The sequence below is a fragment of the Neovison vison genome, chromosome 7 (assembly GCF_020171115.1).
Source record: "Neovison vison isolate M4711 chromosome 7, ASM_NN_V1, whole genome shotgun sequence".
In the NCBI taxonomy this organism is placed as follows: Eukaryota; Metazoa; Chordata; class Mammalia; order Carnivora; family Mustelidae; genus Neogale; species Neogale vison.
Window position 1 is genome coordinate 90,385,785 of NC_058097.1, and position 14,085 is coordinate 90,399,869.

A 14,085-nucleotide genomic window follows, 5' to 3' on the forward strand; every position below is an offset into this window, starting at 1 on the left:
TATAAAACTGAGCCAATAATAGGAACTATGCAAATAATTTGAGACCTACATTATACAATAAGTGTAAAGTATTTAGACAGTGTCAGAAGACACAATTCAGAATATCACATATCATGACTCTCTTTCCCTCCTTGGATCTTGTATTACCTACTATATTGAAAATTAATGATCTTTATCTGATTACATTGACTATAATATTCTGCTTATTTTTTCTATTTTTTATTCAATATATTTTTAATAAAAAGCAATTGTTAGGACCTGTTACTCAGATTCTTCATTTATGAAGTGCAAATACACATAGTACTTATGGGCTTTTTGTGAAAACTAAGTGGGTTTACGTATGTAAAATACTTGGAACAAGACTTGGCAAACAGGTAGTACTAAATAAATGTTACCTTTATACTAGAATTTTTATTCCTATTATCATTTATTATTAGTATATGGAAAACACCAAAATGTTAACATTACAAATGAAAATACACCTTCTGGGCACCTGGGTGGCTCAGTGGTTTAAGCCCCTGCCTTCAGCTCAGGTCATGATCTCAGGGTCCTGGGATCAAGGCTCATATTTGGCTCTCTGCTCAGTGGAAAGTCCCCTTCTCCCTCTTCTTTTGCCTGCCTCTCTGCCTACTTGTGATATTTCCATCAAATAAATAAATACATTTTTAAAAATACACTTCTCTAAAAGACCTATGGCTTAGACCTTCCTTATACCACCTTATAAGATTTGATTAGAGACCAAGCCAAAGAATGCAATATCCATTGCATTCAATGCAATATTCATTGCACTGCACAAGTGGATTGTGGAAGGGACACCTGGCATGTTCTAATGGTTAAGATCTGGCTCTAGATTTTGTCTCAGGTCATGATCTCAGGCTTGTGAGATGAGTCCCATGCCAGCTCCACACTCAGCATGAAATTTGATTGAGTTTCTCTCCTTCTCTTTCTGCCCTTCCCATGTTCATGTGCACTTCCCACTATCTCTCTTTCATTCTAAATTAAATAAATAAGTCTTATTTTTTTAAAAGTGGACTGTGGAAAATTCATATTTGGATACATTCTCCTTTAGTTCTTTTATTCAACAAACATGGATATAGCACTATTCTATGGAAATTATTGTGCTACATATCCTGGGAATATGTCTGTGACTGATAATAATAATATACAATTATTGAGTAATACATAGCATATACAATAAGCTATATAAACTATATATATGTGTGTATATATATGTGTGTGTGTATATATATGTGTGTATACACACACACATATATATATATATATATATATATATATATATATATTTGCTTTTATAGTAAGCTTTGTAGACAACATTACAGAGTACTCACTAAGAGTCAGGCTGGGAATTTTTCTAAGCATTTGATTATCAGAAACACAAAATACTGAGACCAGTATAATAGCACCACTGATGTATAGGTGAGTAAATGAAGGTCTGAGCTGGGTCACTCTCCTAAGACTGTAAGCCAGTAAAAGTCATAGGTAATAAGATTGTACCTCTTGGCATCATGTTTAATATGCCTCTGAGATGAGCATGTTCTCAGAAAACTTAAAGACTGGCACAAGGAATCAAATAGTTATAATAAAGCATGACAAAAGCTACCGTGCATTGTATTTAAGGTGCTAATGAGAACACATATGAGAACTCTCTAACCCAAGGAATGAGAACAGGAAAGACCCATCTAAACTGAAGCCTGATGCATCAAGTGTGATGACTGGATGCTGGGATGAGAGGTCAAATTGTTGCAGGGAGAGGAAACAGTGTGAAGGGCCTAAGGTGAGGGAGAATAAGGTTTGAGGAATGGCATAAAGTTCACTGCACCTGAAGGGGAGGATGATGAAGATGAGCCCAGAGATTTAAGATAACAAAGTCCAGACACTAGAGCAGCAGACCCTCTTTTTCTCTTACAGGTCTGTCCAAAAAGGTAATGAGCGACCCACCTTCCCAAGTACCACTTACAGTAAAAAGTGCCTGAGTATCTGCATGGGCCACAACCTTGCAGGCAGAACAATTCCAGGAAGAATTCATGGGAAACCTGCCTCTCTACTTCCGTCCTTTCCCCCTGCCTTTGGATAATTCATAGCATATTATATTTCCTTTCAATAAAGTCTATAAAGGTTTTTGTAGGATTGTTTTAGAGCAAAAAAATTAACATATAATGGTAAACAGAGGATTAGTTGTGAGAACAGGGCGAACTTCCTAGGAGGTTGGATTAAGAGAGTGAATGTTGGATGGCCTTTTTAAGATGTCAGAGATTGAGTGAAAAAGTTAAAAGTGATATGAAGAATGGTTTTGAAAGGGGCTGAGTAGAGACAAGTTTTTCAAGGAGAAAGTCAATATTCTATAAGACTGCAGAAAATTTTGATGGAGAATGTAAGAACAGAACAGCAAAGGAGAGAAAATAAGTTAAGGCCAACATAGCAAAAATCTGAGTACAGGTGAGACAATCTGTCTACACCATCAAGGTAGAAAGTATAAAGAAAAGGTCAGAAAAGAACAAAATGTAATACAGAAAACATGGAATGTACAAAGAAAAGGAAATTAGGATTGATTTTCACATATTAAAAATAAACAGTAAACGCCTGGGTGGCGCAGTTGGTTGGACGACTGCCTTTGGCTCAGGGCGTGATCCTGGAGTCCCGGGATCGAGTCCCACATCGGGCTCCCAGCTCCATGGGGAGTCTGCTTCGCTTTCTGACCTTCTCCCCTCTCATGCTCTCTCTCACTGTCTCTCTCTCTCAAATAAATAAATAAAATCTTTTAAAAAAAAAGAGCATTTATTCAAAAAAAAAACAGTAAGAATACAAAAAAAAGAATTCTTTAAAAAAGAAAATGATATGTTACATAAAACAGAAATTATGTGTGCCAATGCCAATAAGTTAATCAAGAAGTTAAAAATTATGTTTTAATCTTTAATTTTTCTTAACATATAATGTATTATTAGTCCCAGGGGTATGAGTGTGTGAATAGCCTAGTTTAGCCACTTCACAGCACTCACCATAACACATACCTTCCTGAGAGAAGCTAAAAATTATTTTATGGCAAACATATCAACTAAAAATTCTCACAGAGTGATTAAGGTAGAATGTGATATTTCTCTTGGGCTTGACATTTGATGGTTTTCCACTGCGTCTTTCAGCTTTTTAAACTAAAGGAATTCTAAAAAGCTTTTGGATTAAAGGTATATGAATAAAAGGGCAAAAGGTCAACAGAAGGAAAACTACCAGTAATAATTACAAAAGAGAGAAGAGAGGCATTATAACCCAGAGACCAGGAGCATAACTGAGTACTGATCAGAAGACTTACATAGACATGTTGCTCCAATGGTTGGAAAGCTTAGCAGAAGGCATGATGTACTGGGCAAATGATGTGTCAGACATCCAAATGGCTGATTGTGAATTTCAGAGGAGATCTGAAACAGACCAAAATAGAGAGGTGGTAAAATTATTAGTTTATTTAAAAATATGGCTTTGCTGTTGAACTACAATGATTATTTCTGTAAATCTGGACCCAAAATAATGTTTGTCAAATAAGCTGCAAAAATAAATGACTATTTATAAGTGATTTATAAGTCACTTATTTTATAAGTGACCCCCATTCTAATGCTCACTGGTTGGGGGAAGAAATAAATTAATGTGACAAGGAGCAGGAGGCAAGTTTACCCACACAGTCCTTTATTTTTGTGTTTTCTCTGTAGACCTTCTTAACAGAAAATAAATAACAAATCAGAGAGAAGACAAATGGAAATGATGTGAAAAAGAGATGCTATTGGAGGTTAGTTAATAAGCCTAGGTGCCTTCTGCTGATAACTCATTTTTACAGTAGCGGAAAAACAAACATGAGAATATTTAAAATCTATAAAGGCTTCTCCAGGAAAGCTTTGGCAAGAGTAACAGTGCCATCAAATGAGACAGAAGGAGATGATATTGAAAATGTCAAAGTGCAGGCCAAGCTACTGGCAATGCTTGACTTGCTTTGGAGAGGAAGAAGACACAGAATGGCATTAGTGCAGTGAAAATAAGAGAACAGAAGATGGAAATAACCAGAGGGGATTTGAACAATATTGGGAAGCAAGACATATATACTTAAGCATTGCCAAGCGCCAATACATGTGTACACATGGCAGTTCCCATTACTGCATGAAGCTCCTTCATTAGAGAGTCATTTGAAAGTCCTCATGGCACAACAAGGGCAAGGAAACTTAATGGGATTGTTCGTACTTCTTACGAGAGAGTGCTCTATGTCAAGGCACATCATCAGTCAGTGTTTTTGTCTTTCAAATACACGAAGGCAGAAGGTGGCCAAAACTGGGCCAGGTGGTGATGCACAGCAGGGCGGAAACAGACCCCTCTGAAATCAGGTTCAACCATCTCAGCTGCAGGGCCGAGCCATTGACCATCCAACTGGAATCTATTTTCTTATGTGTGCATCCTAAAGTGACAGGGAGAATTAGACAGGGTGATAGATGTGAAGCACTCAAAGACTTCTGTAGACTTTAGTAGGGGTAGAATTTCAAAATCTAAAGACTCAGAAGGGGGGATGGGAAGACAACACTGAAATAGTAAAACAAAATTGAACAATTTAAATGAAAGGTTTAGACATATTTCTAGGCAGATACTAGAAGTCACTGTGATACGGAGTGTTGCACAGAACACAACGTCATAGAAAGCACCAAGCATGAGAAATGTGAGGAGACAATAGACAACAGAGAGCTTCTAGAGACACTGTTTACAGGTTGGGGGTTGAGGGGTTGAGTCAACTACAGTCACAGGTTGGGGGACGATTGGAAGCGAATAGCACAGAGAACAAACACAGTTGGGAAATGCTCAGCAGGGGATGGCAGAAGGGTAAAGCATTATTCATTCAATCATCCATCCATTCATTCATTCACTCACTCATTTATTCCCTCACATATTTCACAAGTATTTACTGTGCTAGCCATAGTGAAATAGTAAAGAGAACTGATGAGAAAAGAAATTACATAGAAAAAGATATAAAAAGCACCACACACAATTGATTATGATATGCTGGATGGTGATCATAGAGGAGTAAGAATCTATATCCAGAAATGTAGGGTTACCTGGGCTGTTTCAGTCAGTCGAACATGTGATTCTTGATCTCAGGGTCTTTCAGTTCAAGGCCGGCACTGGGTGTAAAGTTTATGTTTAAAAATGAAAAGGTGCTTATGCTTTTATACCACAAAGAAGAATATGGAGGAGGAGGAAGAGGAGGAGGAGGAACGGTAGGAGGAGGAGGAGGTGGAGGAGGAAGAGCAGAAGGGGGAGGAAGAGGAGGAGGGGGGAGATTTGGGTGCTACATATAGTACATAGCCTCATGTGAAACTCATGGTCTGATTTTCATAAATTTCAGAAAGGATTTAGTTGGTCTGACTAAACCTGCCAGTTGCACTTGGGGAATAAGGAGGGTGGCATGCTTCTCAGAGGTTTTTTGATTTGCCTTTGAGATGATTTTATCATCCACAGTTCTTAACCTTGAAGGAAGAGGAGGAGCAGAGATGTATGAATTTAACAATGGTTAGCACTCCTTCTGAACAATGTCTAAGGGACCAGCTTGTTATGAATAATGCATAAATAAACATTAAGCTGTTTGTTTCATTTTCAGCTTAAAATATCTTTGAAATATATAAATCATGAAAGTTATAAGGGACTCTTATTTACCATTGATCTATGAACTACATAAGGGCTAGGACTTTTTCATATATATCCTTACCTACAGAGCTAGCACCCAGTATAGTGTACTTCACGGAAATGGCATTTCGTATTTGTGGAACTGCGTAAAGGATCTGTTTATCCTTTAGTGATCCTGTTTACTTAAGCCTTTACCAATCAGTTTGTAAAAATAATTTCACGGATATGCTTAGACTAATAAAATTATATCCCAGAGTGTTCCTTCAAACATATTAACAAGTGACAAGAGGAGGCTGACATAATATTGTCTCCAGTATTTCTCAAATAGAAATTTTAAGAAATATTTCTCAAAATTAAAAAAAAATAGACAAGATAGTGACTTGTTGGTCTGGCAACATAGCTGAGCTAATGCAGTAAGTATCTCTTTAATGATTTCTTCACAAAGCAGCATAACTAAACAAGAAAAAATTAAAACAAATATTTCTTCAGTTAGGATATTCTGACAAAGTCACAAGGACATACAATTTCTGTAGTTACAATGTTGCTATTATTCAGTAAGTGGCCGAAGAAATTAGAAATAGTATGATAAAGTAATCCATCAAAATCCTTGAGAAGAACACAGGCAGCAACCGCTTCAACCTCAGGTGCAGCAACTTCTTCCTAGAAAAACATCACCAAAAGCAAGGGAAGCAAGCGCAAAACTTAACTATTGGGACTTCATCAAAATCAAAAGCTTTTGCACGGCAAAGGAAACAGTCAACAAAACCATAAGACAACTGACAGAATGGGAGAAGATATTTGCAAATGACATATCATATGAAAGGCTAGTATCTAAAATCTATAAAGAACATGGGGCGCCTGGGTGGCTCAGTTGGTTGGACGACTGCCTTCGGCTCAGGTCATGATCCCGGAGTCCCAGGATCGAGTCCCACATCAGAATCCCAGCTCCATGGGGAGTCTGCTTCGTTCTCTGACATTCTCCTCGCTCATGCTCTCTCTCTCTCTCTCAAATAAATAAATAAAATCTTTTAAAAAATAAAATAAAATCTATAAAGAACATATCAATTTCAACACCCAACGAACAAATAATCTAATCAAGAAATGGGCAGAGGACATGAACAGACGTTTCTGCAAAGGAGACATCCAGATGGCCAACAGAAACATGAAAAAGCCCTCCACATCACTTGGCATCAGGGAAATACAAATCAAAACCACAATGAGACACCACCTCACGCCAGTCAGAATGGCTGAAGTTAACATGTCAGGAAATGACAGGTGCTGGCGAGGATGTGGAGAAAGGGGAACCCTCCTACACGGTTGGTGGGAATGCAAGCTGATGCAACCACTCTGGAAAACAGCATGGAGGTTCCTCAAAATATTGAAAATATAACTACCCTATGACCCAGCAATCACACTACTGGGTATTTACTCTAAAGACACAAATATGGTGATCCAAAGGGGCATGTGCACCTGAATGTTTATAGCAGCAATGTCCACAGTAGCCAAACTATGGAGAGAACCTGGATGTCCATCAACAGATGAATGGATAAAGGAGATGTGATATATATAATAAATATATATGATATGTTATGATATGATATATATATCATATATATCTAAATTATATATATGCACATATATATGATATGATATATTTGCATATATATGAGATATATGTTATATATATGAGATATATGTTATATATATGATACATATATATGATTATATATATGATATATATATATCATTTCTTTTGATGACTGCATAATAGTCCTATATATATAATACCTATATATGATACATATATATATCATATATATAATCATATATATAGGTATATATATATAGGACTATTATGCAGTCATCAAAAGAAATGATATATATATATCATATATATATTATGATATATATATGTATCATATATATAGGACTATTATGCAGTCATCAAAAGATGATATATATATCATATATATGTATCATATGTATATACACCACATTCATATATATATATTTATGAATATTATGCAGTCATCAAAAGAAATGATATCTTGCCATTTACAATGAGGTGAATGGAACTAGAGGGTATTATTCTGAGTGAAATAAGTCAATCAGAGAGAGGTAATTATCATAGGATCTCCCTGATAAGAGGAAGTTGACAAGCAAAGTGAGGCGCATGGGGGGTAGGGAAGGAAAAAATGAAACAAGGTGGAATGTTGAGGGAGCCAAACCATAAGAGAATCAATATCACAAAACAAACTGAGGGGATCGCGGGTAGGGGGGTATGGAGAGGGTGGTTGGGTTATGGACATTGGGGAATATGTGATTGCTGTGAAGTGTGTAAACCTGATGATTCACAGACCTGCACCCTTGGGGCTAATAATATATTATATGTTAATAAAAATTAAAAATTAAAAAAGAAATTAGAAATAAAGCACATTATTACACACTTTCTAAACATAACACAACAGAAAATGCTGTCAAGATACTGAGCTTTATCATCTCTAACACTTGTTCTCCTGGTTACTTTTGTTCTGTCTACCCTATGTGACAATGTTTGTTGCTACAGTTAAATTCAGTTTTCATTTTTGGTGCTGCTGCATGCTGCTGAGATGCACAAAGGCTAACGAGACTGTCTCTTTTGGCAAAATTTCTCTATCAGATTACAGCCTAAGTTTATTTCCAAGTGCTTTTTTTTAAATGTATCACTTTAATAAAATCTTAGAGTACAAATGGTAAATTATTATTATTTTTTATAAATAATATTTTTTCCAATTTATTTATTTTCATAAAAACAGTATGGGGGCTTAAGTGGGTAGGAGAAGAATCCATGAAACAAGACGGGGTAGGGAGGGAGAAAAACCATAAGTGATTCTTAATCTCACGAAACAAACTGTGGGTTGCTGGGGGGAGGGGGCTTGAGAGAAGGGGGGTAGGGTTATGGACATTGGGGAGGGTATGTGCTTTTGGGGAAATTGGAAGGGGAGGTGAACCATGAGAGACTATGGACTCTGAAAAATAATCTGAGGGGTTTGAAGTGGCGGGGGGATGGGAGTTTGGGGTACCAGGTGGTGGTTATTATAGAGGGCACGGCTTGCATGGAGCACTGGGTGTGGTGAGAAAAATAATGAATATTTCCAAGTGCTTTTTATAAGTCTAAGTGACATCAAGAATGCTTAGTTTGTGCCTAGTTTTTTCAGGCAAAAATATTTTCCCACGTATCTGGTAATTGTGTTATGGGGTAGAGAACTCCCCTTTTCACACTTATGTATTATTTTTATACAATATGTCTTATACAATACTGGCTGGATATTGAAATTTTGCCTGGTAAGAGTTCATACTGAATGGATCTCATCTTCAAAAGACTTTGTGATCTCATCTTCAAAAGACTTTATCTTTGATCATGGGCTTAGCAACCTTGAATAAATTTAGTTTACAGTTTCAAAGAATCTGTAGCTTAATGGTGGACCCAGACAAGTAAATTTCAGTGTTTATTGCTTTGAAGTGGAATCTATAGGGAAGAAGGAATATATATATATATATATATATATATATATATATATATGACACATAAATATACTCAGTGAGATAAATATGTCTATGTATTTAATTCAGTTATATATATATATATATATATATATATATATATATGAATCACTATATATATATATAATTGAGATCAAATTTATACTTTCAAAACTTTCTCTAATAAATTGCTTTTCTGTTTCAAAAAATAGTAATACATGCCTAAAAATACAGTTTCAAACCTGGCATAATCAGGGTCTAAGGTGCTTTGAAGACAAATCCGCCAGTGTTGAAGAAAGATATTCAAGGCTTGGAGATAGGAATTAGGAAATGGCGTGTGGGGAAAAAGAAAAAAAAAGCAGCAAGTAATGATAATTCAGCTTTGAGCTCACATATTACTTTAATTGCCTTCTCCATGCCTTTCTGTATTCCACCCTATCATTAGAAAATATTCATGATTCATCATCAGAGTCCATTATCTCTTTCAAGGCTCAATACACTCGTCCATCACTGTTTCGTTAGCTAACTAGAAATATATTTTGTGGGTAGTCTATTCTGAATAATTCCATCCGAATTTTTTTTTAATTTACTTATTTATTTGACAGAGAGTGAGAGAGAGCACAAGCAGGCAGAGCAGCAGGCAGAGGGAGAGGGAGAAGCAGGCACCTTGCCAAGCAAGGAGCCCAACATGGGGCTTGATCCTAGGACCCTGAGATCATGACCTGAGCCTAAGGCAGTTGCCTAACCAACTGAGACACCCAGGCACCCCAATTCCATCCTAATTTTAAATCCTGTACTTTTTTTATATCAACTGCTAAGATTCAAGGTTAGAGAAAATCCAGATTCATATCAATATTTGTGTGCCAAGGTGTGATGTAGCTGCCAACATTTAGTGCATCTGTAAACTACATCTCATATCAACTTTATAGAATTGTAGGGCTTAGACCAAGAAAAAAAGGATGTCATGTGTCCTCAGACTGCATACACACATTTGAAGTATAATGACTGCTGTAATGTCATATTCAAACATGTTCATAAAAAGGGACAAAATGGTCATCATTAGAACTCTTAAGAGAATGGAAATATTTCACCTGAAATAAAGAAGATTAGATATATGTGGTCTCTTTATTTGTGTATCTGAAAGGTTTCACATGAAAGAAGGAATAGAAATGTTATTTATGTTTCCAAAAGGAAAGTGCTAGGATGACTGTGGAGGAGGTGATAATAGGTTCTCAGCTCAACATGAAAGAGAAGTTTCTTTTTCTTTCTTTTTTGATTAAGATTTTGTTTATTTATTTGACAGATAGATATCACAGGCAGGAAGAGAGGCAGGCAGAGAGAGAGGAGGAAGCAGACTCCCTTCTGAGCAGAGATCCTGATGCAGGGCTCGATCACAGGACCCTACTATCATAAACTGAGCCAAAAGCAAAGGCTTTTAAATTTTTAAAGATTTTTATTTATTTACTTGACAGACAAGATCCCAAGTAGGCAGAGAGGCAGGCAGAGAGAGAGGAGGAAGCAGGCTCCCCACTGAGCAGAGAGCCTGATGTGGGGCTCAATCCCATGTCCCTGGGATCATGACCTAGGCCAAAGGCAAAGACTTTAACCTACTGAGCCACCCAGATGCCCCAAGAGAACATTCTTATAATAAATGTTAAAGAAAAATTATACTGACATTTGTCAAATATGGTAAGGAAGACTTTTGTCAAAACTACAAAGGGGATATTAAGCAGGGGAGAGAGATTAGGCTCAACTCCAAATATAACAAAGACTGTTGGGGATATTTATAGACAAAAAGCAGAGTGAGGCGGTCAGTGGATGGAAAATTACCAAAAGGGCACAACAAGAACAGGGGATTCTTACTAAACTTATGTAATAGGATTCTTATAGAAGTCAGAAAGAGGGATTAGATATAAAGGGTGGGTATGTGGAATCTGATCAGCTACCAAGTGTTCTCTGTCAAGTAGACATCCATCAAGGGTGGGGATTCTTGATAAATTGACTTAGCAGAATTCTTGCTAAATTGGAGCTTATCAGAGATGGCCACAGAGACATAGTTGAGAAGAGGGCTCAAAGGAGCTTAACTCAAGTCTGGTCAGAGAGTCTTTGTCAGTAATAGTTACACCAATCATATTAATAACATTATTTTTTAAACAAGTGATGACATTGAGGCTTCTGGAGGTTAAACTTCCCAAGGTCATTCACCTAGTGAGCTGGAATTCAAACACGGAATGCAAGAACCCTAGAGCTCCAACACTCAACCATGGAATTCTTCCAACTATATCTAGAAAAATATGCTTTATAAGATGAAGAGCTTCTTCTCAGAGTTAGTCTTCAGTTATATATTATTGAACTAATGATGCTAAAGAAGAATTCCTGAACTGGACAGGAGGAGAAGTCATTGCTGATGTATCTTCTAACTTTAAGTGCTCATGGTTTTATGATTGAGATGATTGATTGCTTTCATTTTTGACCTGGACGAGAAGGAATCTCAAATTAGTCTAACATTTCTCCATATCCTTGCCAACACTTGTTATTTGTGGTATTTTAAAAAAATAACAGCCATTCTACTAAATGTGAGGTAATACCTTGTTGTGGAGAACACAGTGACTATAGTTAATAATTATTGTAACTATAGTTAACAATGTATTGCACATTTGAAAGTTGCTAAGAAGATAGACTTAAAGAGTTCTCATCACAACAAAAAATGTGTAACTATATGTGGTAACGTATGTTAACTTGTTTTATTCTCATGAGCACTTCACAGTATGTTGTACATATGACATTAGTCAAATGTTATATGTCATTCATTTCTATCTCAATAAAATAATAAATGTGTATATACAAGCCTACAAAAAACTAGGATAACACCCTTATTTTATTTTTAAATGTTTATTTTTTCTTGTGAAAAGTGTTTTAGTTTTCACAGAATTTTCTTTCTTTATTTAATTTAACAGAATTTAAATTTCACAATAATTTTCAATTTCCACAGAAATGACAAGATTATTTTTTTAATCAACTGTAGTTGGCACACAATGTTACATTAGTTTCAGGTGTACAAAATAGTGATTTAACAGCTCTCCATTGTTCTCTGTTCACCACGAGTGGAGTCATGACCTGTCACCATATAATGTATTACAATACTGTGACTATTTTCTTTATGCTAGACGTTTCATCCCCTGACTTATTCATTCTATACGTGGAGGACTGGACCTCCCACTCCCCATCATTTTCTCTTCCCTTTGACAATCAGCAATTTGTTCTCTGTATATATGGGTCTGTTTCTGCCCCTTTTGTAACACCCTCCTTTTAAAAGTGATAAAACAGAAACTAAGAAACACAAGACGAATTATTCATGATCACATGGTAGGTTTGTCAAAAAAAAAAACAGATAATATTTAATACCCCCCAAATCCTGGGTCTGAGACTGTGCTTCTCTATTATTTTTTTAAGGATTAAACCATACCCAAACACCTTGTTGACTAGTTTTTCTTTAACACTATTTGTTTTTCATTCTTGCAGAAGATCAGGAGAGTTCAGCCTTGCCTAACACAACCAATACAAAGGATTCTTAACTTTTAGGATCTGCAGAATCTGGTCTTTAACTGTCCTTGAAGTGGATGGCTTTTATTTAATGATAGTGAAAAAAAGTAACCTGAAGGATATTTCCTCTAAAATATTATTAACCCTTTAAGTGCTTCCAAGATATCTGCAATTTAAAATATGATCTACTATTCCAAATGAGGCTGGAAGAGAAGTTACAGTTGGTACCACTGTATTTTTTAAGAGAAAAGAGTTCTTTGGAGATAGATATATCTCTCACCTTGCAGAAGAGATGAAATAGCTCATCTTCCTGCATACTCCCAAGTCATTGATCCAGAAGTCTAAGAACCATTGGCACAACTTTTTTTTTATTTTTTTAATTAAATTAATTTATTTATTTTCAGAAAAACAGTATTCATTATTTTTTTCACAACACCCAGTGCTCCATGCAATCCGTGCCCTCTATAATAACCACCACCTGGTACCGCAACCTCCCACCGCCCCCGCCACTTCAAATCCCTCAGATTGTTTTTCAGAGTCCATAGTCTCTCATGGTTCACCTCCCCTTCCAATTTCCCCCAACTCTTCGACAAAACAGGAAAAAATATACAGTGGAAAAAAAGACAGTCTCTTCAATAAATGGTGCTGGGAAAACTGGACAGCTATATGTTGAAGAATGAAACTCGACCATTCTCTTACATTGTACACAAAGATAAAATCAGAATGGATAAAATACCTCAACGTGAGACAGGAATCCATCAGAATCCTAGAGGAGAAGATAGGCAGTGATCTGTTCCATATCAGCCACAGAAACTTCTTTCAAGATATGTCTCCAAAGGCAAAGGAAAAGTGAAAATAAACTTGGGATTTCATCAAAACAACATTTTTTTAATCACAGCTGACTCTAGACATGCTGAAGTAATTCCAGGCTTCATAAGGTCTTCTCAAATCCAACTCTACTTAGATTATGCTATGCACATAAGGAGATGTTTTTGTTCCAATCACCTGTGTCAATAGGAAACTGCTGGAGTCTCATCTACATTTCCCAGGAAGGGAGCTACGGTATGGATAGCTGAACAATCAGCATTGCAGACCTCTGCACAGGATACGTCTATGTAACTTCTGCTTATGGCAGTTCCCTTTCATGGATCGGTATTCAGGAAACCTGAATACCTGGGTTCAATTCAAAAGACAAAGTCTTCAGGCCTTCTTTTCCAAAATAAATCATGGTAGTTTAGGAAGCTACGTCATTTAGGTAATCTTAGGGAAAAGAAACAATTAAGAATAACAGTGATGAATTTCATTTTTCTTTATTTGATACATAACAAATAATGTATAAAGTTTTGATGAAAA

The 14,085-nt window shown here is 36.3% G+C and overlaps 1 long non-coding RNA gene across 1 annotated transcript in view; it reads right to left on the bottom strand.

The window, feature by feature from the left end:
• The window catches only part of LOC122913944, a 32,490-nt gene extending 18,996 nt beyond the window's left edge, over positions 1-13,494 (bottom strand). Inside the window, exons 1-2 of the long non-coding RNA XR_006385752.1 lie at positions 13,469-13,494; positions 3,326-3,431 (exon numbers count right to left, since the gene is read on the bottom strand). This is a non-coding gene — a long non-coding RNA (uncharacterized LOC122913944). The remainder of the gene's footprint in view (positions 1-3,325; positions 3,432-13,468) is intronic.
• Positions 13,495-14,085: the final 591 nt, after the last annotated feature.